The sequence below is a fragment of the Corvus kubaryi genome, unplaced genomic scaffold (assembly GCF_017639235.1).
Source record: "Corvus kubaryi isolate FWS band 111438036 unplaced genomic scaffold, C.kubaryi_AGA036_p1.0 split3-73, whole genome shotgun sequence".
Lineage (NCBI taxonomy): Eukaryota > Metazoa > Chordata > Aves > Passeriformes > Corvidae > Corvus > Corvus kubaryi.
In genome coordinates, this window is record NW_024582091.1 from 43,109,786 (window position 1) to 43,136,338 (window position 26,553).

General features: G+C 41.0%; 1 long non-coding RNA gene across 1 annotated transcript; it reads right to left on the reverse strand.

Annotated features, from left to right (window-relative positions):
* Nucleotides 1-204: 204 nt before the first annotated feature.
* On the reverse strand, nucleotides 205-26,553 carry LOC121659328. The gene is made up of 2 exons (XR_006014284.1): nucleotides 26,463-26,553; nucleotides 205-2,928 (listed from the first exon to the last, which is right to left on the reverse strand). It is a non-coding gene; the product is annotated as an uncharacterized LOC121659328 (long non-coding RNA).

Sequence of the window (26,553 nt, forward strand, 5' to 3'; positions counted from 1 at the left end):
CCCTGAGCGAGCATTTCCTTTTCAAGCTGTATCTAATATGCTTTGAGAAAGACCCAGTTGTTTGGATGGAGGTACCAGCTTTGCATCTGTATTAGAAATATTCTTTCCCTCTCTCTCTATCTCCCCCAATGAAGTGAAACTGAGTCATTATTTCTCATTTTAATAGAAAACAGCAGGGTACTTTTAAATAAGAAAAACATCATGTGAATCATGCACAAAATCTTTTATTTTTCCAGGAAGTGTAGAACCATGAAAAGAATTGTTAACAGAACATGGCATACTACTCTTGGTGCCTTCCTGACAGCCAGAAAAAAAAAGCAGCAACAACAAATAAAAAAGTCGCAAAGAAGCTCCATGGTTTATCAACTATATCACTGAGCCTCTTGGCCATCACCGTAAATCTCTTCAAATTCTTGCTCCTGTTTTGATGGAAAACATTCAGTTCTATAATAATAGTACTTAGATAACCTGTACTTGACCTGTCTTTGGATAGTGATGATTTTCCATACAAGATGTTTTAGTGTGATAACACAGTGATTCAGACACTATCTTAAGGCAGCTGGTGTACAAGTGCTTGGCTCTGGGAATTTTTTTTCTCCACTGCTATTTGAATGTAAGCTGCGTGCTGAAGGCCTTTCATGCCAGGCACATTTTCAAAGTATTCTCCCAGTTAATGCATTTCCATTAGAATTCCACTGTTTTTTATTTCAAGAACACAGCACTGCACCCATGGGAACTGAGCTTTTCAGGTGTTAAAGAGGATTTGTTATAAAGAAAGTGATTATAATAGGATTTAATGTAATTGAAAGTCAAGGTACAGTAGCCATACACTGTATCAGAGAGAGCATTAAACTTGTTTTGTGAGTGAAGGAGTTTTGCTAAGTAAAACCTGGGGCCACAATGAATAAACCTGGGTGGAAGACCTCCTGCTGTTGTGCTCTGTTCATTAGCCAGTGCTGTCCTGACTGCTTTGCTCCCCAGAGAGGCAGGGCAAGCAGCGGAGCTGAACTCCCAGAGGCTTGTAACAGCATGAGAAAAAACCTTCGGAAATAGCAGAGGCAGCTCCCACAGATCCAGCCCATCCACGCAAGTCCTCATCCTGCAGGTTGTCACCAGCTCTGGAAGAAGTGTTTCCAGCCACAACAGCAGGTAGGTCACACAGACGGCCTGGCATTGCTGTGCAAGGCAATGCTTTTGTGCACTCTTGCACAAGACCACTGTGAAATTAATTTGACTCTTCCACAAATTCACTGAATTCCTCTGTACCATCTACCCTGCTGGCAGTCAAAGGAGTTGTCAAAACTCTCTGGAAGAACCCTGTTCCCCTTAATTGCTTTCCTCACATCCTTGAAATCTTGTGGACGGACAGGCTTACGGTATCTCACATATTTAAATAACTCTTATTACCAAGTAATTGCCATTCTTCAGAATTTTCATCTTCTTTTTCCTTATCATAGCTTGCAGTCTTTACTTTTGGCTTCATTCCTGCTCTCTCTCTCCTTTTTCCAGGGGATCTTGCTTACCTCAAGCAGCATTTTGAACTTTGCCATTTAATCATAATTTGTTTTCTCTTTCTTCCTGCTTTCTTTTTAGCTGCTTCTGTGAGTGTTACAATGTCCTTAGATAACTTCTTTCTCGATTGCATGTGGGTAGTAGAAGTCACTGCTATTATCTTTTATTACATTTCTTCCCTTTTTGCTATTCTTCAACATTATGCATTCAGTAACTTCTCCAGATCAGAGGTCAGGAATTTAGACTCGCTAGTATTTGGGCACTTTTATGTCCCTAGCTGACTTGGTCAAAATGTTTTTCATTTAAAAGACAAAAAAGTCTCTTTCAATAAAAGTGTACTTTCAAGGAAAGAAAAATACATACTTTACAATGTTCTCCATGGCAAAGAGAATAGTTCCAAAAAAGAAATCAGCTCAGATCAGACCAACCCAAACTAGACTGAGGCTTTAACTAAGCTATTGCTTCAGTTTTCACTTTTCACAGGAAATCTCAAACAAAAAGCCTGGCATTTTTCTTTCAGATTTCCTAGAGATATAACTGGCATTTGGAGGTCATGAAGAACGTAGGTGACTGCTTACATCTGCCCTTAAAAAAAACAGTGACAGCTCTGTATTTAGGGTCTTCATGAATCTGGTTCTTCACATTGAACAAAGATGTTTGAAAAAATGAAGCATTTTCATGCACTACAGTGAGCGTTTCTCACAAGCTGTTCTTTCCTAAATGACGTAGAATATATGCTTGATCTTGAGTCAACCACAAAACAAACAACTTGGGGTTTGCTGCATGTATGCATATATGAACCAGCATCATAATCATCACTATACCCCACTCCCTTACTTGTTGCCATCCCTGAAACAGGGGCCCCTCAGTGGCGTTGCGTGGCAGCAATTGCAACAGCACGAGCAGCAACCAGACAGCTCCAGTTTCAAACAACATGTTCCTGTATGGTTTGCTTTTCTCCACTTCCACAGCTCAAAAGCTGCATGAGTGTAAAGAGAGGATATTCTGCTGTGAGCAGACATCAACCAAGGAAAGTAGGTTCTCATTTCAGAAAGGAAACAAATTATGTACCACCCGAGGAGGTGGAGGGTGTTGGGTCGGAGGAGAGAGGGGTGGCTGTTTATTTTCAAGGCTTCCTTGCTTCTTGTCTTGCAATTCCACTTTAACATTCTCCTAGATGCAACATGAAACTGGAAATCCCAGGTTCACCATTCCCATCCTTCTCTTATTCTGATTACAGCCTGGGAAGCATTTGCAACTCTGAACCATCTCTTCTATTCCATTTCCCAAATGTGCAGTGGCCACACGCTCCTAGCATTCCTCATACGCAGAAGAGAGAAAGCTGTTTGCACTATTATTTCCTTTATTTCTGCCATTCAACTCTCTTTTTTGAGACAGGATTTGTATTCCTTCTTTCTGAGGAAGAAAGGAAAAAAAACAACAATTGAGGAAGTTCATGACCAAAAAAGTGAAATGTCACCAATAATTAGTTAAGAACACCAACCTGAGGAACCAGTTTAGAACACACATGAGCACACACACACATGCACAAAACAATTAGTGTTTCAAGCTTAAAATTCAGGACCTTTGATGAAAATGTGCAGTGGTGAGAGGATCAATTTCTGATGATGTTCTTGAGGGGCAGAAAGAGAGATAATAACTTTGATGCTGGCTCTTTGTTTAAATGACTATTGTTTGTAGTTAGCTGCTATTTAATCTCCACTACAGAGAGGAACCACTACACAGCTAAACTCTCGTCTAATGAGATCATTATTTTCTTACCACTCTTCAGAATGAATGTCATTTTACATAGCAAAACTACAGAGGCAGCGTTTTAGAACACTGCTACCTTTTATCTAACCAACATAAGAGGCACTTGAGAAAAGGACAAGGAGGGTCAAGAAGAAAATGTAAGCGGCAGAGCTTCTTTGCCTGGCAGGCAAGGGAAGGACAAAGGAAGAGGTCCATGATAACAAGACTGACCGTCATTATCAGTGGAGAGGGGTCCAAGCTGCAAAGTTTCATAAATACTTAGAGCAGGTCTGGCCCAGTACATTAAAGGGATTTGTCTGGATTTAATACCAACCTTCAGGGTTTAGTCACATTTTTAATTACCGCTAAATATTGTTTAAGACTTTGACATTTGCCAATTATTATCCGGCCTGGAAAGATACCAGCAAGCTTAGCAGCATCAGAAACCTCGCTGCTTTTGCGTACTGCCCCTTTAAAGAGAGAAATCTCTCCCTCCCAGACAAAGGGGACATGCATGCGATATGTGCCATTTTGCATTTCATTTTAGCTGCAGACTGAGGGATGAGAGCCGGTGCATTCTGCTACAGCGGTTTCAAACCCTCCTGCCCGCCCTGCCCCTGGGCCAGATGTTGCCTGCCTTCCCCTGGAGCTCCGGCAGCACAACCCAAACATATGCCCGTGCCTCAGCCACTGCAGCCCGCAGCTTAAATAAAGGGCGGCTCTGCACTAACACACCGATCGCTGTTCTGGGCATGGGCTCCTCGAAGGAGGGAGAGAGGGAGAGAGGGAGAAAGGGAGGGTGCGCACTGTTGGAGGCAGTCACGTTTTAAATTGCTGTAAGTCGCTGCTTTTGGTGCCTGCCACTCGGATCAGTCAAGCAGGGCATTCATATTCATAGGGCTGACACTCTACCTGTATCCTTCTTCCTTGTTAATAAATGAATGGAGGAATCCGAACAGGAATTTGCAGACCAAGTACCTGCCTAGAGCCAGCTAATCAGAAAAAGTAGTCCCAGGGAGCAGGTAGAATTTATACTACCAGCCTTGATCATTCAGAATCGTGAAACTGGCCCAAGGAATCATGAGAGCTACTTAAAAATCATGTGATTTTAATAAACAATTCGCATGGGAATGCTTTTATTTGCTTTTGGATTTTACAGATTCCCAGGATCACGTTTATAAACTTTTAGCCAGAATTTGAGGCCCTGAAGGCTCTTGTTAAAAAGGGAAAGAGAGAAAGATTTGCATCCCACCCCCCACAATCCCTGGAAAGAGCCACATGACAACAAAAGATGTGATCAGAAATCCTACCACTTGTCAGATTTTAAAGCCACCAGACCAAACAATCATTTAACCTCTTTCTCTCTCTGTCTCTCCGCCTCTCCCCATATTCCTCTTTAGAACCATGGCAGTTTTTGCATTTGTTCCTTCTGTTGTTTCATTTGTTCCCCGTGTTTCTCTAAATCTGAAATAAGTCATCTCTTCTGCCCTTTGTTTATGGGAGAGCATGTTCAAGAAGCAAAAGAATCAATGCTCCACTCATCAAATGGAGGAGTGTTCGGCATTCATAACATGAATGGATGAAAATAAATGCCTCTGGCTGCAGTTTTCGCCCTGCTGTTCCACGCTCCGGCTCCACCAGGCCTGAATCCGAGCGGTGGAGTGGGGAAAGGGGCCTCTTTTGAGTTCTCAGTGTAACGGTCAGAGCATTCAGGCATGTGCAGACATGCCAGTCCTGGCCTGTGCTTTTTGTTTTTGTTTGTTGTTTGTTTTAACAGCTGCTAATAATTATATTATCCTGCTACAGAAGTACTTCTGGGAAATGGGGATCTTTGAAAACACCGAAGTGATAGGAGGAAGATGCCACTTCCCTCCCCCCACTCCCCTTCACCATGTTAGTGTTCAGATACAAACAGCATTCCTGCCTCATTCCCCTCTGAAGTTAAAAAGACTTAAATTCTTTACAAGGAAGGTCATCCTTTCGTAGCCAAAACCCTGTTTGCTTTTGCCTTTCCACTTGCTTTCAAATGAAACAAAAAACAACCCTGAGAGTGCGCACCAGCCCACTTCACCAACTCAGAAATTAAGCATAACAAGCTCAGGGGAAAAAAAAGAGACTGTGTTTCAGTTTATTGATGTGTGTGTGTGTGTCTGTGTCTGTGTGTGTGTCTGTGTGTGTGTGTGTGTGTGCTCAGCACAGTGCACTTCCAGCAGCTCTTCCACAAATGCTGTGCAGAGTGTTCCCAACGTGACCCGATGGTGAGTTAGCAAGCTCTGGGCACTCGGGCAGCAGTCACACGATGTTCAGGACCTCGATGTGCTCACTCAAAGGAACACTGTCAACTGCCTTTAATAGTGTTAAATATAATTTATCGATTCTCCATTGTTTGTAATAATAACCTCCCTGAAGCTTGAGAATAATGTTTTCTTTTCCCCTGCAGATTTTGTCCTGTCAAACATTTATTTTTTTCGTGGTGTTGCTAATAGACCTTGAAATTAACATCGCATTTATGTTTAGGATCTATACCACGATTGTTTGTGCTGGTGCACCGCACTCATCCATCAGCAAAGCAAAATAGGAGAAGGAAGATGCATCTGAGCCCCTTACCACCCTGGGAAAAAATGGGTCAAATTCTGCCCTTAGATGTAGGCACAAAACTCATTAAAGTCAGGGCGAGGCTAGCTGCATATGTGTCACTGAGGCAGAATTTGGCTCGGTGCTTCCTAGCTAACTGGTGAAGCTAGAAGGGGCATAAAATGTGGGGAGGTGTTTTAATATGTCCCATTTAAACATTGGCTGTTTGGGGATTTTTTTATCATTCTGTGAGATCAGGTATGTTTAACATGAAGAAAAGTATCTCTAATTACCTATGAAATTAAAATAAGCCTTAAAGTGAATTAAATTGGGGTCTAAACCAAGTGACAGTATCCCTTTGAACAGTCAACTAAGAAAAATTACCAAGCTTCAAGTAAAACTGGAAGACTGGGTGTGTCACACTTGCTTATATTTAACAAAGTGGCAATTATTCCACTTTACATTAGCAATTAGCATTAAAAGAATTTGTAATTTATTTTTAACTTTTTTCCCCACTTTAACAAAACTTCAATAAAAGTTATGCTGCTATCAAAAGTACATTATGTGAGAACCTTTGTAAAACACAGTTTCAGGGTCCCATTAGCAAGCAGGAATCAGGAAACATTTAAAGGGCCCCTTGTTATACCTGCTAGTATCTCCTTCTTTCCCATGGAAAATGAGAAATGAGCTGGAATGTAAACAGGGGGGAGGAGGAGAATAAGAAATGCACCAGAGTGCATTTGGGATAGCCAAATCCTATGGCTTTGCGCAAGGCCTCTGACTTCTAGGGAGGGGGTTTCCATTCTTGTAGAGAGCTGATGATGCATGGAAGGCTTATGCTGCAAAACAGCCAGCACAGGGGGAAGGGAGCAGGGGGAAGAAGTAGTGTATGTAGTTTTTCACCTTTCAGTCTCTCTTCAGTTCACTCTCTGAGCATGTTATGGAATTACTCAGTGCAACACAACCTGATGAAATAATCACACTTGCAAAACCTGTGTGTATCTAGAAATTGCCGGAAATTCATCTTTATGTAGAGCTCCCATACAGGAAATAAAAGCTGGGTGATTTATGGCATTTTATTGCACTTCTTGGCCATTGCTAATGTTTTCTTCATTGAGAAATGGCAAAAGCTGCAATTCGGATTTTTATTGTGCCGTTCGCCAGCCCTCGCCCCAGCCCCCTTCCCTCTTTTTCCTTTCCTGGGTGAACTTGCTTTGAGTTTAGGAGATGAAAGTTTATGGAGGCAGATGAGTGTCAAGGGGACTGAATCCAAACACAGAGCCAATGAGCATGTTGCCAGATTTTATCTACCCTCACTGAAAATACAGTATCCAGAAAAAGATGAGTGATTATAAAGGAGAGTGACTTAGCCTCTAACTTACACAAAAATTCTTGGACGGGTTTCTGGTTTTCTTTTTTAAACAAACAAAACAATGTTTCCTGGTTGGCAGTTCCCAAAGTCTTTCCCTTTTTTTCCCATTTTTTGGCACATTGCTGAAAGGTCATGCTGATGTATTTCCAAAACATGCTCATTGAGTACAGCTTTGCAAAAAATAAGAGCCCCTTTCTTTAAAGCCTGATCCTCCTCTCATTTAAGGCAGGAGACAATATTTCAGCTGTTTTCTGGGATGCAGAAGTAGAGCCTAATCAGAGAGTCAGACTCACTGCAGGATTAAATATAGACTGAGTAGCACCAGCTAACTCCTAAAGCTGCTGACACCATTATACAATCCTGTTTACCATTGCTTGTGCCTGCCAGACTTTAATGGTTCAGGCTAACAATGCTCGTGGTACTTTTCAGCCTCAAGTAAAGATTTCTGACAATGAGGCAAGGGCTAAATCAGCTGTTTCTCAGGTTAAAATACTCTGGTGATGATTCCTTCAAAAGCCCTTGTTTCCCATGCACTTGGGGGAAGGAACTTAAAACACCGTGTGCTTTATTTCTGGGATGAACCGTATTCCACCAAGATGTTGCCAGATGAAAATCCTTTCGAAGATTGCATTGTCCATATGCTCAAAGGGCTGCAATTTTAAACTGTTGAGTTTGTTTAAGCACCATGCATTAGAATGGGTACAGACAGGGCTGCTTAAACTAAAGGTGCACAAGCACGCTCTGCCTGCTGCTTCCAAACATTCGAGCTTGTTTGCAGGAATACTGTCTTGTAATGTGTGCACATGTACGTAGGTGCACGTGTGTGTGTGTGTGTGGCTGTCACTGTTTATTTGGCTTAGGCAAGCAGGCAGGAGGATGGGTAAATGGACAAAGAGCTTAACTAGAACTCAAGGAACTTACACTCTGTTCTTGGCACAGCATCAGGTTTCCTGCATGACCTTGTATAAGTCACTTATTCTGCTGTACGCCTCCATCGTCCTTGCCTGTAAGAACTTTCCTTCCTTCCAGTACTGCTATATAGTTAAAATCTATTAATGAACCATGCAAGAATTGGCCGGGGGGCAGAGAGGAGGGGTGGTTGTTAAAGGAAAACTTTCTTGATACTTGACTTGAAGGATCTCACTTCTTCCAGGTAACTTTAACTGAAGAATAAATAACATTATCAGTATCCACTGTTCTGTTGTAGTAGTGCTCAGAGGCAATAGTCATAAATTTGGAATCTGTTGTGCCAGGTTATGGGCAAGCAAAGAACCAAAGTATGATATATTTAGCCTCAAAATTATCATCAGAAGGATTTTCCTGATCGAAGTCAGCATTTCAGATCTTCGTGCCCAGCATTTGTTTTTCTAGAATTTTCATATTTAAGGGAACATAGTGTGAACTCACTGAACTCACAAACATTGAAAGTTTCAAGTACTGCTCTGATATGAAGCCTGCTGCTTTCTCCTTTAGTTGCTTTCAGTAAGGAGTGAAATCTTTCTGGCTTCTGGATCGAGTCTAAGGAGTTAAAGCAAACACCAGTGTGTTGCCTTTAAACTCCAGTCCTGATCCCAGTGAGTTTGCAGAGGGCTGAGAGGCTTTGAAAAGAAAGGCAGCTTTTTTGTCACCTTTGACACACAAACATCCCGGCAAGTTACCTTGTTGTTTATTTCCACTGTACAACCCCAAACACACTACTTTCAGGGTGCTTACCTTCCATAGCATGACCTTTCAAGCAAGTATATCCCTTCAAACTTTGAATTCAGCGAGGTAGAATTAAAATCATTGACCTTTCATTCTCCTTTCCTCTTAGTCCACCTCCCTCTCATATGCTTTCCCTTTAATAACCAAGAAGCACATCTGCAGTTTTTGCTGTAAACACTGCAAAAAGCATTAAGGTTTTTAAGGTAACCTTGGCAAAATCCAAATTAGAAAACATACTGCAGCGATTCACATTTAACCTCCAAGTTATTTCACAGCATAGCTGACAGCTTGCATTCTTCAGAACTTTGTATTGTTTGCTTTTTTTTCTTTCCCTCTCTCTCTCTGCAAGCAACAGGCCAAAGAAACAGCAAACCCCCCAAAAAAACAGAATTTTTTCTCCATTAGGGGCCTGATATGTAAAATACACGTGAAGAACCAGTTCCTTTTCTGGTCACTGAACTAAAAAGAGACACATTTCTTGCAAGATTAGAATAACTGTCAAATCAACAACAACAAAAAAAGCCTGGGTTCTTTTAGAAAAAGTTGTGTAGCTTATTACTTGATGATTTAGATCTTCAGCTTCCTTCCCTATAGTCAGGGACACTCAGTCAAGAAAAAAAAACCTTCTCTGTTCAAGTCATCAAGGTACTGTCATCATTTCCTAATCCTACTAGTGCTATCACCTTGGATCATCCTGCAGAGAAGAAAGGAGAGAAAATCAGTTTGGGGACCAGGGCAAGCAAGGTACTCCACAGCAGCACAGAGGCAGTCATTCGGGATGGAAGGCATCTGCTCAGGCTCACTGAGAGAGCAAAAGATAGAGAAAGATGCTGCAAAGGCAAGAGGTGGGGTTCTGTTTTTCTCAGAAACGTGCTGCACTGTAGGACTGTGCCTTTTATTTTTGGCACAAATTGCTGTAGCAAATTATATAGCTTATCAGATGTGGTTTGTTAGACTCAGTAAAGAAACCACTGCAAGGACTTGTTTTCCTTGTTGTCTGCGCCCGATTATGAGATCGGCACAAATCAGATTCCTGATGTTGCACAGGAACAAGGTTGAAACTCCATGGGTCTTGTTTTTCCTGTAACCAAATTAAGTGTGATTGGGTTACAAACCAATTCAGCTCAGTTGGGTTGATTGCCTCTCTGACTTTACACCAAAAGTAGTCTGCCTGTTCACCATGATGCTCAGGGATTTACTGGTGGATAGGAAGCTACGTGCTAATTTCAGTCACTGCACAGCTCACACAGCTCCTCTTCAAACAGCTGAGAGGGAGTGACGTGCCCTCGCTCCAGAGTTACATTTGGTCACTTAACCAAGTGTGAGAACCCACAGACTGCAGGATCAAATCCTGCAAGCCCCTGTTTTCTTCTCAAGAGCCCAGACCAGCCCTAAAGGATGTAAACATTAATTACAGGAGGTGCAAGAGGGATTTCAGAGTACATAAATAAACAGGGTTTAGCTACAGCAACTAGGGAGCAAATACACGTTTTATTCAGTTCTCCTGGCTACTGGAAAAATAACCTTAAAGTAAAGGGGTGGGCAGCGAGGAGATTAACACTGCCACTTAAATCCGCTTGCATCTAGAGCCACATGCAGTGCCTGTCCCACACCACTAAGGCACTGTCACCACTTAAACCTCTTTGCCCCCATGCCAGTGGTCCCTGATGAGCAGATCTACTCAGCAGTGAATGGCTGGTGCCAAAGGTAGAAAGGAACAAGAGGGAGAAGATAGGCCAAATAAAAATTCCTCAGCCACCCATCTGTTTTCAGGGGAAGAGAGAAAATATTTCATTTTCTACCTGTAAAGAAAAATGGATTCATGTCACATCCTTCCTTGATTATCCCCAGCATTATGCAATTCAATAGATTTGCTGTCTTGATTAGACAGGCAGAATAGAATTTTAATTGTGAGGCTCTGGAAGGCAAAATGGAGAGATTTGTATAAAAAAACTGGGAGGCAGCAACATTATTGGAAGGCTGAGCTTTTTATAGTCAGTCTTTCTGCTTCATTCGACCATCTGCCTTTACTTGTGCTCTGCTGCTTGGGGTTGAGAAGTTGCTGGCTTTAAAAATGAGCCACAAAGTTTAACCAGATAAATAAATGTGTGCAAGATCTCTTCCTACTAGAACAGCCTTCAGCATTCCAGCTACATATGCTGACAAAAAGAATGTTTTAATTTTAGCATTGTTTTTACCGTTCATCGAACAGAAATTATGCATGTAGTTGCTTGCACAAGTCACAGTTAAAAGAAAGTCCCTTTCATAAAGGCCTGAGAAATGCAGACTGACAAAACTATTTTACTGGGGGGCAAACAGAGAAATTATTATATTTTTTTTTTTAGATGTATGCTTATAGGTATATTGGTAGGAAGGGGAGTTGGCTGGCCTAGGCTAGTGTTTGCAGGTCAGGGAGAAGGTAGGAGTGTCTGAGTCAGAAGCCAATGCTAATTTAAGGAATCTGGGACTTTGTTCATGTCAGAAATCAGAGTTGCGTTCAGTCCAGGACCAGGTAAAATCAAATGTGGAGTTTCTGATACCTTAATTCTACATCAGTGATGAAATGTGCCTGTCACATTTGCTGGCTAGGCAGGTGGGGAGTTAAGCCATAAATTTGGGTAGACAAAACAGTTTGAGTGGTATGTGGTAGTCTCCACTACAGGGATTCAACTCATTTTGGGACATTATTTGCAAACAGTGATTTTCAGAGGTATAATTTTCTCCCTGTCTTTTTAATCATAAAAACACTGGAGACAGAATACATCAGTTCCACAAGTTCATACATGGATTGTCCAGAACTCAAACACACAAATTCCAGCCCAAATAATCCATACTGAGTTCTGTAGGGTACCTGATTTAACTCACTATGAGCAGGCTCTTAACAGTTCAGTGATGTGCTTTCTCTCCATGAAAAAAATTAAAAGTATGTTGGGTTTGTTCCAACAGGAAAAACAATTGCAACCATAAATAGTTTCAAAGGGCTGGGAATAGGTTCTCTGCCCAGATCTAAGCTTCTCTGTAAGTGAAATAAATACGAAAATGCTTGAAATACACTGTTGTTACTAGACAAGCAATTTATATTACTGGCTTGGAGTGTCAGTGTTTTGTTCTTGCCTGTAAAAGGGGCCTAGAGGTCCTAGTGTCCAGTTAGTCTAAACACCTAAAAACTCTGTAAGTTTAAAGTTTCTGATGTGACAAATTATGCTGGAACTTTCCTAAGATTATTCAACACATGGAGATTTCGGGAATTTCTACCTTCTTGACGGAAATATTTGCATACAACACCTTGTTACCTCTCTGTGCTGTGGTCCTGGTGGTACAGCTGAGACTGCCTGGCACTCAAGCACTGTCCAGTAACACCCTTGTTTCAGCTACCATTTCACCCCACTTCTGCAGTGACCTCTGGAGAAACACTTGCCTGGTTTTCACACAAACTCTGCTTGGTGTCATTTCTGCATCTGCACAGGAGGTGCAGCCTCTATCTGTAATATCACTGTTTCTACACCATTTTTCACTTTTGTAGGTTTGCAACTATGCAGACTCTTGTGAGGGGTGAAAAACCTGCACCATCACCTACTGTTAAGTGGAAACAGGAACAGTTTAGGTTTTTTACAGAGGTCGGCTTATCCATCACATTTTAATTATAATGTTTTTCCTTATCTCAAAGAATAAATTGTTGATTCAAGGACTGTGCTCATACTTCACACGGAGTTTTCTTTAGCGCTTGAAGGAGTGTTACAGTAAGAAGGGAGAAAGCAAATTTTTAGCAAAAAAAGTAAAGAAGTAGTTATAGAAATGAAACTACACCGTGTTTAAACCTTGCCAGAACACTTGTAAATCTCATTTTAAGGCAGGCATAACAGACAATTAGGGACTGACTCAAGCAAATACTTAAGATGTGCCCTTATACTGCAAAGCACTTAAGTATCTGATTATATTCAGTCTTGCCTTTTACCTCAGCATTTATTTATACACTTTGCTATGCCTGATTCTGAACAAGAAAAGCTCGTCTGAATTTAAGACACTTTGCTGAGAGGATCAAGATATTATTTCAACTGATTACCCAGAGTTAAGGGCTTCTCCTTCTCAGAGAGATGAAGGACAACCTGATACAACTGAATTCAACAAAAACTGCAAATGCTTGCTGCCATCTCTGGAAAATGGTACCTTTTCTTAGGGATCTGAAATGAAGCTTTCATGCCTGATGTCAGGCACCTGCATATGGAAATGTTGTTATTGCTGTGTTAAACCCTAATCAGTCACTATTGCTGCAGGGGTTAAGCAAGTGAGTTTGGAATTAGAACCTGCACAAACAAAATCCCATGCACAGAGCAATGGGCCATCTGAAATGGCCAAAGAAAATGGTCCAGCTGTTCCATGGCCTCTTCTTTCTGTGCTTCATAGAATCAGTACTGCTGTGTTTAATGATAACACATTTATCAAACTACACAGAAATACATGTTAATTTTAAAATGTGTCAATTGTAAAAGGTAGGGAAAAGGAGAAAAGGAGAAAAGGATAAAAGCATTGCTGCAACCTTCTGTTTGTGGACTTTCTGAATTTCTATTCTAAACACGAGTCTAACATCATTCATGGAAATACCAGCTCAGCACTGTTGAACAGCAGTCTGTTTCTTTATATTTATTTTGCCCCCTCATATTTTCTTCCATTAAAGTTTTGCAATGTACACAAACAAACTGCAATGAGAAAAAAAAAAAAGACAAAAATGGAACACATAAAAAGGCAGGCAATAGAAACGACCTTTGCCACTCCTTTGACAGTATTTTGCACATTTCCCTGCTAGTGGCTAAGGTTTTTTTTTTACACTTTCAGGCAACCGTAGATGATAACATAAAATTGTATGGTGTCTCATGAATTTAACAGAAATATTTTAGAAGCAATAATTGCTCTTTCTGGAGTGTACTTTAATTTAGAGATGGAATTCTTCCTGTGATTTATGTAGCAGTATATTTTATACCATGTAAGGTATGCTTTTAAAACTGCCTCCTCACATACACACGTATTTGAAATGTTTGCCTTCATACACACACTCACGTAAACATAAATACACAAATCCATAGACATAATGCACATACATTAAATGTGGCTAAATCTATGTATGAAGGCAGGTATTTGTGTCTGTACAAATGCAGAAATTTCAAATTATTCTATCCCTAATTAGATTATATTTTAGTATAATGCAGAGCCACAATAAATTATAAGCAAAAGATGACAGTCAATGCTTTCCAGGAGTAGAGGTCAGGGGCAAATTTTGGGTCTCTTTGGAATCACCACAAACTTCTGATTAGCAGAAATAATCAGATGCTGATTGCTTTGTGGTTTCTCTTCCTTTCAATATATGCCCAAGCAGAAGACACTCTGTGTGTAATGAAATGCTAAGGAGACAGACACATGGCATCTACTTGTCTTCAAGACTGTCTTCATCTGCCACAAAGAGGGTAGCAGCCCATTGTATTAGTTATAGTACAGACTGCAACAAACAGATTTAGGCAGCTGATGGGGCCATTCTTTCCATCTGCCAAAACGCTTTCTCTGCCTGCTAGGCATGGTGCAGACAGCACTGTGTGTTTACTGCTGCTCTCCACCAAAGTAACCATGTGAACATGCTAATGCCAGTGACCCAGTCACACTCTACTATGGCTGCCTTAGTAACCCGGGGACTAGAAGCCAGGAATTTTATTTCTTTTTTCTTCCACTTGCTGGCTTTCCCTTTTTCCTACCCCACAAATTTAACCAAGATTTCACAAATTTTCCCACTCTACAGCAAAAGGAAACTAGCCTTGTGTAAATTTTTCCACACACAAGTGAGGCTAGCCCATTGCACCCTAGCCCTCAGATGGGGCAGTCAGCCAGGACATAATACTTTGTGTATCCAAGTCCCTGCATGGCCATTTCCCAAGCTGCTAAATTAGACAGAAGACCCAAGCCTAAAGGACGCTATTGGTAGTCCCCTGTACTGGAGAAGAGCAACACCAGATTGTGATTGTCCCTGGAACAGCCTTAGGACCCTGGCATCTCACATTCCTCATAAGCTGGTTGACTAGTGGGCTAATGATCTAGCTTGAAACCTTTCCTCCACTGCAAAGATATTTAATTAGTAACAAGAGATGGACTTGTTGGAATGGGGCGCAGAAGACAAAGAGCAGCAGAGTAGCCCAGTGCTTCAGACACACTCCTTACTTAATTTTCAGGAAGACAGAGAAGTAAACTCATGTCTGCTGTATCTAAGTGAGCTATGGAGACAGCTTTCTTTAACCTAAGAACCAATTCTGTTAGCCTTTTTCACATTCACTATTCTTTCAAAAAATATTCCCATTTAAGTTGGGTACCTGTAGAAGAAGTAACTGTTTAGCATGAGAATGATGGGCCAAGGCCCCCTACAACCTAGGCATAAAGGACTGGGGCTTTTTCATTTCTTTTTTCTCCTCCATGTGTCCTTCTGTGAGTCCCTCCCTGGAAATGGAAATGGTGTATTGTAATGCAGATTTCCTGCAGAATCTCACAGATCACTCTCTGCAGGGATTTCACTCTTCAGCTGAAATACTTTTCAGCCATGGTATTGTTCATTTATTCAACAGCTTTATTTTTAAACATGGAATACTATAATTGTGCATTACTAATTCCTTTTAAAAGCATTATAGTGTTTATTTTTTGATTGAGGCTTGAGGGCTCAAGATCATTTAGCTGAGTTTTGTTGGTGTCTTTTTTATTCCATTATTTATGAATTTAAAATACACTATGAAAGGATTAAAAGTAAAGTAAAAGACCTCAAAACCCCACAAGTCTTGTTTTCCTTACTTCAATCCCAGCACCCAGTCTGTTTTCTCTTTCATGCTTTCCGCAGAGAACCATTTTCTTTAATGTAATCACTGGCTGATTGACTCTTGCCTCTGTTTTCACTTTGCTCCTATTTTTGGAGGTCACAGAAACAGCAAAGGTTTCATTTAACTTCTCATTAGAGACCACACTTCAGCCCCAAAGCACTCATGAACCCAGATTCAGAGAAACAACATCCACCTCAGCCCAGAGCCGAGGTGTAAAACTACAATTGGGAAGTGGGAAAACCCTTGGTCCTGCCCTGAATTCACCCCTGGGAGCAGCTCTGGTCTCTGTGCTAGTGCCAAAGTAACCAGCAGATGGGTCATCTTCAGCAGTGCATTGGCATCTCCCTCACAATGGTTTCAAAAATGTCAGACAAGTCCAAAGGAGTGACATGATGGTGACGAGCCTCTCTCTGCCCAGCAGGTAAAGGGAAGATCTCTGCCCTAGTATCACTAGTGCAGCTGGTACAGAGCAAAGATTTTCTGGGCAGACATTTAAGCTTTTGTTGTGCAGCTGCTTCAGAGAGATTAATCCAGTTTTTGTGGAGAAAGGGGAAGACTGACCCACAGAAAACAAGATCCCTGTGGAGGAGGGAGGGGGGAAGGGTGGTATCCACCAGCTTCCCCCACCGCTGCAAACAAAATTTTGGTCTGAGCCTAGTCATCATCTCACAGAATCACAGAATTGTTAGGGTTGGAAGGGACCTCTGGAGATCATCTCCCATACAAGCTGTATGCCTTACCTGTGGTAGCACTTCAGCAGTGGGAGAATACATTTGTCCCGGGCCTGTTCTTACTGTGGCAATCCATGATAGAGACTGGAGAAATCAGTGCTGTCTTCATAGTTCAAGCATGCTGGCAGTACCAGACAGGATGGCTCAGGGGATCTAAAGAAAATAAGCCATGAACTCCACTGCTTGGTGATCAGATATCAATTCTTTTTTCAAAAAGAAACAGGAAGGTTTGTCCTTGCAATGATGATTACAGCACACAAATTCTGCAGTCTGGCACATGGAAAAATCCTGAAGCATTAAACTGATGTTCAAGAAGTTGTTTGCACCTCACTTTGCAGAGCAAAGTTTGAGACCTGTGGACATTAATAGGTCTCAAACATGCTTAACTAGGGAAGACTTCATCCCACTGAAAGCAAAGCATGGGATTAGGAATTTTGCTCAATCTGAGCCTGCAAAAACCTGAGTTGTATTGTTGGTCTGGAGCTGATGACCACAGGTATGTGGGTTTTTATCTCCAAAGTAAAAAATACCGCAAATTGAAAAGGACTATTTAGACTTTGGTTAAAGAACCCCTAACAGAAGTATTTGCTATGGGCTAGTAACAGTTTATACACTGATTTCTGCCTTAATTTATTTTTATACACTGAGCTCTGCCTTAAAATGTGCACGGGCAGTTTCCATTGATGCATGTAAACATAAATTATTTAATAAAGAATAATTGATTTAGAATTGTAAAAAAATCAGCAGCCTTGCAGAGAAAAGGGACAGCAGTAGACAGATACATTTTAAGTACTAATGACTCTGCCTTACGAGAGTAGTTTTACCCAGTGTATAATGCATGAGTGGTAAAATAGGTCAAACCCTGGAAGCATCCACATCTTTGAAATCATTATGAACACAATGGTTTTACTGCATCAACAATTGCATAAGAGCTCCTAAGCAAAGGCGCATGTGGAATGCAAAACATAATGAAAATCCTTGCTCTTGTGTTGCAGATTAGAGAGCTACTACAGATTTTGGATCCTTTCCCAATTTTAATACAGTTACTTTCCTGTGGGCAGTGCTTCTACGTTTTCATTTTTGTGTGTGACAGGAATTTGCTCCTTTGTTCTTTTTGTACAGTTCATAAGATTTCAGCTGTTTGTGGTACACAAAACTTGGCATACTAGCAATGATAGCCATTTTTATTCAAAGAAGAGTTTGGCCATCCCGTTTGTATCCTGCTAGAGCTTGCAGGGACGGGGGAGGGCTTCATCCCATGACATCCCATCCCCCACAAACAGGGGAAGCTAGTTCACTGCCTACCTACCACTGCAGCTAAAGTTATGTCAGTGCCAGGTAATGAAAAGGCTTTGTTACTTAACAGGCAAATAATAGAGAGCCTTTGTGCAGGGATAATTACAGTGGTTTGGATATTCCTGGATTAACTCTTGGGATGAACGTTCATCTCAGTAAATCACTAATAAATATACATCAGCACCATGTCTCTCTCTATTTTATACTCTGGTCATCTTGGTCATACTACTCACAGGTTTACCTGGGGCTGATTATGAAATATGGACTTTGATGCCCTTTGCCCATCCTTGCTGTATGACTGCAACATAACAATCAGATCTTCCTGCATTTCACTTTCCATCAATCTGTCTTCTGATAAAGCAGCAATAAGGTTGCAGAGCTTGCTGGCTGCTGGGAAGAGCAACAGGCAGATATTTGCACAGCATTTCAAAGAAGCAGGACCTGACTCATTGCGGCCTTACTTCAGTTTTGACATCAGTATTAACCACTGAAATTTGTGTCACTATCATCTGAAAAAAAACAGCTGCTGAGAAGCAAGCCCGTAGAGGACCATGTGCAATTGCTACTCTCCTTGCACTATTTCTTACCTGTTATTTTTGCTGAGTTGCCAGTTGTTTGAGCCAGTTCACCATACAAGACTATGTGGGGTTTCTGGGAACAAGGGCATTGATGGGTACTGGAGATGCCTGGACAGAGGAGCAGGAATCACCTTTGCCTGGACCTCTTGCTAGTGTGAAAACACTCCAGGTCAAAGACTGGTTTCGATGGAAAGAAGAAAAGTGCTGAAATCATATAAGGAGCCCTAACTACTGATCACAGATATGTGCTGCATATCATGCCTTCATAATTTATGTTTGTGGAAATCAACAAAAGCCCAACACCTGGCTGTATATGCAGCCCCTTATTTCATAGGGTGACCCATAGATACAGGCAGTGACATTTTTCCCAGTACTGCTACCCTGGACTTTAGGTCTGACTGAAGAGTTCTTGATGAAAATTAGGAGGCACAAGGTCCAAATATTTATCTTATACTTACAAGCAGTATTATTTAAAGTAAATTAGGCTACCTGACAGCTGTTTTTAGTCAGAGGGCCACAAAATAGCCCTCTTTGAAGGAAAAGTGACACAAAAGTTTATAGAGAGAAATGAAAAGTGGGAAAGTACCGCTATTATTATGGAATAAGACTGCTGCAAAATTGCAGTGAAAATTGGAAATCCATAATTTTATTGCCAAACCTGGTTTTGCCTACAATAATAGTCATGAACAGTGGAGATGGAAAAAAAGACCCATTAGGTCATTTTTCCTGTCTTCTTGTTAATTAAGAGTGTCTCCTTGCAAGGATTTTGACTGTTTTGTTCATTTTCAAAACAACTAAAGCAATGAGGGTTCAACTCGTTCCCTTGGGAGACCATTCAGCAGACTAACAGACCTCACTGCTATGAAATTTTTCCTCATTATCAGCATGGATTTTTCTTTGTTCACTTTCATCCCCTTATTTCTAGTTGTACTTGGTTGGACTATTTCTGTATTACATCAAGTTCCATCATTTCATTTCACATACATATTTCTTTACCAAGGCAGATACTGGGCTAAATCTGAGGTCCAGAGAAGAAACTGGATGTAAACTCAAGAGTAGCAACTGGCTGTAATAGGTCCTATTTTTACTACATACTGAGCACACGAAGAGAATTGCCTTTAAATTCTGAATGGGAAATCTGAAAATCGATTTTTTTCTTCAGGGATACCTTTTTTTTCCCCAAGTATATGGCTGCCCGCTTCTCAAATCCACTTAAGCACTTAAAAAGCAGCTTACAGACACCAGATTCTTCCCCTCCAAGAAAACTGAACTGACATGCTGGAGCTGCAAATCACATAGTAGTTCACATTTAAAGGGAAGGAATGTCTTTTATTTACTACAGGACCAGTACCAGGCATATCTTTGCTCAAATAGTTAGCTAGGGGTGAATGTGTTCTCTGCAAAAGGTCACAACAGGGTATGTACCACTTAAGTCTCAATTATGTTCTATTTATACCTCCCTATGAAACTTTCCCTAATTGGGAAATTTTGAGGATTTTTCTCCATTTATCTATATTTTGGATATTTCACTCTCTCTGGAAGAAGGCATTTGTAGAAGAGCCAATTAAATATTATCAATGATGATGTGAAGTAGACAGTGAAGCAAGAGAAAACTGTGTAGGCACTTAAATAAAATTGTTAACTCATACTATGCATGTTGCCCCTCTTTATTTTCACCCATTCTCAGGTATCTAACTCCTTTAACATTCAATCACGTGGAAAGAAAATGAAAGCTTTATTGAAAAATATTTTTCTTTTACCTCAGGAAACAGTGAGGACAACACATGAATAAACATACAAGTTTTCCAGCCACTGTTAAGCAGGGAGAATGTGCAAACAAACTGCCAGCAAACAAATGAATAAACACATTTCAGAAGCTTAATGTTAACTTTAAATTGAGCTAATGAAATTATGTTTCCTGCTGTTTCTCTGAGAGATTTATCCTTGTCTTTGAAACACATTCTCCATAAAAGGATATTGGTCTTGCCACGTCACCTTCTTTCAAGCTGACAACCATTCTCCAGAGGAAAAATTAAAAAATAGGACAAAATATTCATGCCTGTAGCCAGACTCCTAAACCTGTGGCCAGGTACCCTAAAGAGAAACTAAAATTTATGCAGAAGATCCAATCATTGAATCATAGAATGGTTTGGGTAGGAAGGAACCTTAAAGACCATCTAGTTCCAATCCCCTGCCATGGGCAGGGACACCTTCCACTCGACCGGGTTGTTCACAGCCCCGTCCAACCTGGCCTTGAACACTTGAAGGGATGGGGCACCCACTGCTTCCCTGGGCAACCTGTTCCAGTACCTCCCTATCCTCTGAGTGAAGAATTTCTTCCTAAAAACTAATCTGAATTTCTCCTCTTTTAGTTTAAATCTGTTCCCCCTTTTCCTGTCTCTACCTGCCTCTGTAAAAAGTCATTCTCCCTCTATTTTACAAGCCACCTTTAAGTACTGGAAGGCCGCAATGAGGTCTCCCCAGAGCCTTCTGCAATGCTCCTGGTTAGCAAGCCATTGTTTTTTCTGTGTTGCTAACTTTCAGGGGGGGATAACTGTCAAAATACTTTTCTAGATCCTTGCTTCCTGTTTCTGGCTAACTCCTCCCTTCTTTTATGTTTTGCAGTTCATACAAATGAAACACTGATTTGTAAATTACAAGTCCTTGTGAAAATAAGGACTGTCCCTTGTTCTTGTGAAAATAAATTCATTCTGCTCAACTTTGCCTACATTATACACATTCTGGGACGAAAGAAGCCTCTGGGTCTAGTCAGCTGCATGGCAGTGAAATGAATGCATGGGTTACAGGTGGTAAAAAATCAAAGTGAATTTAAAGAAATGGTTAACACTACATTAAAACACAAGGGTATTTCAAGAGAGAAAAAGCCCAATGCATTCTGGAGAATGATACAGTGCACCTGTGAATTTCTTGGGCTTGCTGTGTATATGGCAGACCCTCAAAACTAGCTAGTGTGAAAAATGTTCTTGTGGTTTCATTTCCTCTGCAGGGTTTTGAGTTAGGCTTTGTCTTCTGGTTTTGCCTTTTGACGGTGTTTGTTGTTTTTTCCCTCTTTAAGCAATGAAAAATACAAGGGAAAGAAACTTACCAGTTCAAGTGCTCAAAGAGCAGGTTTACGATCCTCCATACACATTCTCACCCTGTGTTTGTCACCATTTCCTAGCTCTGTCTATTACTGCACAAATCAATCTGCTTTATCGTCCTCTCCTGAAAGCATGGTGCACAGTCTGGGATCTGTTTTAGAATATATTTAAGTATTATATAATACATTCATGTTTTATCAGTTTATTTTCAAAAAAGCAAGTTCAGGGAACTGATGGTGGTAAAATTCACAGTAGCATTTAGGTCTTCTAGATATACCCTCTACAGTTCTGGGCCACAGACAAGGAAAGCTCTGTCACTCATTAACTTAGTGCTTGATGTCCTAAACAACAGTGTGAGCCAGAAGTGCCTGCAAGGGTTGCTCTCAATGTAAAGTGCTCCATTCCTCAAGGACCAAATGATGTCCAGCACTTTTTCCAGACAAGGGACTAGGAAAAAAAAAGTCCAGATGCTGCAGCTCAGACTGTGATGAAGCTTTACCTTTCTCTTACTCTTGTGTGACTGAGAGTAGGGAGCTTTAGAGTATACTCTTAGAGGCATGTTTTCCCTGGTACTCAGATGTTCCCAGTATTCCTTTGGACTTTTCGGAATCCTTACATCAAAAGATGTGTAGTGGTTGAGACTGCTGACACTGGAAAATGCGGGAGGGCTCCCTGGGACCATGATTCTCTCCAGCCTGCAGCAGAGAAAACTTAGGCGACCTCCTAGCTCTCAGGAGATTTTGAAACTGCATGAAACAAATCATTCCACAAAATAATTTCCACAGTCAAAATTTGGGGATATTAGTCCATAAATCAAACTTATATTGCACTCAGTCCCTCTACTCTGCTTTTCTCCTTGAAGACATGCAAGCAAACCCATGTTTCCTTACTCCAAACAGTAAATACCAGCCATTGCCTCCTAAATTAATTTGAGATGTATGTTTGGTTGCAGTTGTACCAGGGGTGAAAGTGAAGTTGTTGTGATCATCAGATCCTTAGATTCTGAAAGTACAGTCAAGTCAAATATTTAGATTTGCTTCTGGTAAGCACTAATGTTTTCGAGAAGTCCCACAGATAGGCTTGGCAGTCTTCCTTTCACTCCAGAAAGGATTTTGTCTCATCAGTTACACCCTAAAACACAGAGGCTTACAGGAGCAATGCAAATTGACCTTTGCAATAATGTTGCTGACATAAGGCAGCAGTATATATAGAGTTATATAATATCTTGACCAATTCTATACCAGTACTACTATAGTTTCAGCTTTTCAACAGTAGATTAAGACAGTAATAACAAAAAAAAAAAATTAAGTTCATAAAACACTACAGTATGTTCTTAGCAAGATTCTGACAAAATCTGGTGAAATACCAAAGAGATCAGTTTTATTTAATTTAATTTAATTTTATTTTATTTTATTTTATTTTATTTTATTTTTGGACAAACTAGCAGGTTAGGTGCCTTGAATATACTGTAAGAAAGTCTTGTCTTACTAACTATCTGACCAGCCCTTCCTCCCAACATTGCTCACTATAGGGCTCCAGCAAAAGCTCCAGCAAAAGTACCTGTAGTTCCCAGTGCAAACTAGTAGAGACAAGTTCACAGCAGGTTCCTGGACACTGTTTTGTCTAAGGCTACTCAGCCATTTCATGCAGCAAATCAGCTACTATCTTAGAACTCCTGCTTCTGATGTGACCAGAGGGGCTGCACTGCTGTTAGCAATGGGGAGGGATAGGGACACTTTTCAGGAAAAAGAAAGAAAAAAATAGGAAAACCTTTATGAAGGCAAGGGCATGGAAGCGACGGTTCAAACCAAGCAGCTCCAAAGTGCTATTACTAATTTCAGAATCCTCTAAAAGTGTGAATAAAAGCATGAATTCAAATTAATCAATTGTCTTTTAAAGTCGCTGAGGTAGCACTCTGACTATTACCTGTGCTTTTAGAGTGCATCTCTAATGTGTCATTCAGGCTTCTGAAGACAAGAAAGATACGAATGAATCACCTTGTTACAAATTAATCAACCTGGGATTAGAGCTAAAAATTTCAAAAGCACCTTAAAATTACTTAGAAATCTAATTCCCATTTTCAGAATTGACTTAGGCGGTTACATCCTGACTCTAGTCAAAAGTCAATGGGATGATAACTCCTAAATCACTCTAATACATCCAGAAATGTAACCCACTTCTCTATGTAACACAACACCAAGCACCTCCGTAGTCCTGTTTGCCCTTCAGTGGGCATCCCAGGCTTCTGCTTTTTCATCCCTGATTTCAGTCCACATTTACCATATGTTGTGCCTTCATTTTCATTAAACATTTTGAAAGATGGAGGTTTCAAACAGTGAGCTACTCATTCATTCATCTTTCCACACAGAAACCTAGCATCAGTAAAGCACCAATTTCAGACATCATTTTTAACTAATGAGGAAGCAATATTTTTCTCGACATTGACAGCAAAAATCCATCCACCCATTTGTATGTTTTACAAGATGATACAGCATGTACTACTGTCACATCTCAGATTAAGCATATATTTTGGTCTTCTTCCAGTTACATGCCTTTTTCTTAAATTAATGGGCAATCATAGGATGGACAAAGTTTCATTTGAGTCCTAAGGAAATAAAGCAATAGTTGAACTATCTGGATGGTACTGCTCTTCTATTGACCAGATTACAATAAAGTCCCTTTTTTTCCTTGGGGCATTGGAAATATCTTTTTATTGCTCCATCTCTGTCCCCTTCCACCCTGTGTCTGTCTTGTCCATCGTATCTGCAACATTATGTGGGGAGCACTTCTATCACAAATGTCTGATTCCACTATGGTACAAGCTATAAAAAATAAACTAAGGAATACGCATATCTAGATTACACCTATTCAGAGGTGTATACAGACATAATACCTTGCTCTCTGGTACAAAAAAGATGAACTTGCCAGTACTAGTGAATGACCAGCTAGAAAAAGAAATTAAGATAAGGCAGGGAGGTGGTGAACAAAAGCAAAAATCACATTCAGATCTGAAGGAAAATGATATTCACAGTAAGTCAGCAGTCACCCTGGCTTTCAGCTCTTTTTATGATTTCTCTTCCCCGCCCCCACTCACCTCCCACTTTTTTTATTGCTTACTTTTTAGTTCTTTTGCCCAAGACTCTGTATTTTTCACTCTGTCATCTTCCCTAGACAAAAGCACAGGACTTGGGGAAAAGGATCAGGGAAAGGGAAATTCCTATCCTGACATTTATTTCTTCAGTGACCTTGACAAAGTCACCTAATTTATTGTTTCCCTTACTGTAACAAAATGGGCAGGAATGAAAATGAAGTCTTTTTCTAACAGTCACAACTGCTTTGTGACCCAGCCCTGTCGTCTGAGTCTGCTCTGAAACCCCAGACTAAGTTAGCACAGATTCGAGCTGTAATTGTTATCAGTAATGCCTTGCCTCTCCCCTAGCCCCACTTTCTATGGCGGTCAATACCTGTTCAGCAGCCAGTCATGGTGGGAGAATAGCAATCACCAGAATAAATGCTATGCCCTTTCTCCCAAGCCTGTTGCATCTCAATAAACTTCGCAGTGTCTCCAGCAAAGGGGGAATTCAAAAGGGTGGTCCCAAATCAGGACTCTGAAGGGCTTTGCATTCAGAATAAGACACTATGGGAGTATCATGATGACAGCTGCACTTACATCACTGAAAATAATTATTCTGATCCATGAACACAAGCTAAGCCGTAAGAATGGTCTTGTAAGCAAGGTCTGTTTTAATAGAAACATAAGTATTATGCATTACAGTCTATTATAAATTGGTTGTAATTTTCTCCTGACACTCTGTGAATTAAACTAGTTAGGATACAAAAAAAAAATAACAAATGCCACAAAGCAGAAAGCAAGCTCAGTGTCTGAAGGTTAATGATTGCTCATGAAAGCTACAGAAATAAATTATCTGCCTAGGGACACTGTCACATGATCGGCACAAAAGCTGCAACAGCCGAAAATGTTTATGTAGAGAAAAAAACACTGTCAGCATCACAGCGCCCTTCCCCCACCGGCAGAGCGGAGTCCCGAGCCAAACAGCTGCTCCTGACTGCTTACATTAAACTAATTTGTGCTGCAACATTGCAGCTGCTTAATTTTTAGACTGAACTTTATCACCAAGAAGTGTTACAATAACAAGTGATCCAGCCCCATCTCTGAAGAAATAGCAAGTTCCTCAACAACAAAGGCAGCTTAAGGTGCCGAAATTCAAGAAAGAAGTAAGAAGACAATGACCAAAATGCCCCAGTATTTTAAATCTTAATTACCTACTCTTGCTTTTACTGGGAAAGGGGTTAAAAGACGAGTTTGTGTCTAAATTAATTGGGGGAGTCATACTGGGGAAGTCAGACTATGCCCCTAAGTGGACAGGGGTTGTCCCACCCCAACATCGGGGGCCAGTGACTGAGATTCATGGCATAGGCTTATGGAGCAGCAAGGTGGAAACAAGGTGAGGTGCTGGGGCTTCAGAGGGTCACCCACCCAGGAGCTGGCCTCCCCTAAACCTGGTGTTGTGAGATTGCACTGCAGAGCCCCATCACTTGCACCCCCTTCCCTGCAGCCTTGCCTCTTCTCTTCTCCACGCTCCCACTGGTTTGGGGTTTGGTGTCCTGGAGCACTTCTTGCCCATCTTTTCAGCCACAGATTCACTGGTGTCTCCTTAAAACACTTATCACGCTCAATATGTAAAAAGAAGAAGTTTGAAAAAAAAAGGGGAAAAAACTCTAGCTCATTCATATCCCAACAGCTTGAAAGCCCTGACCTCCCCCTCACCCCTCCTGCTGCCTTCCCCCACCCCAATCTGAAAAAAATGCGTCCTAAGGCACTGGCACCGGAGGAAGTGTTTACAGAGAGTGGTGCGCCTTGGGTAACGCAAGTGCTGCTCTTACAAAATGTCACATGTTGTTCCTCCCCTTTTCCTCTGAATTATTTTCCTCTGTTAACATGCAGGGCTTCGTCTTTTGCTGAAACAGACACTGACCTGAACTGGTGGTGATTCCTGCCAAATATACAGGCACTGTTTTGCTACATGTTGGAATTCGGCAAAGTCCATGTGTCAGGCATTTGCTTGC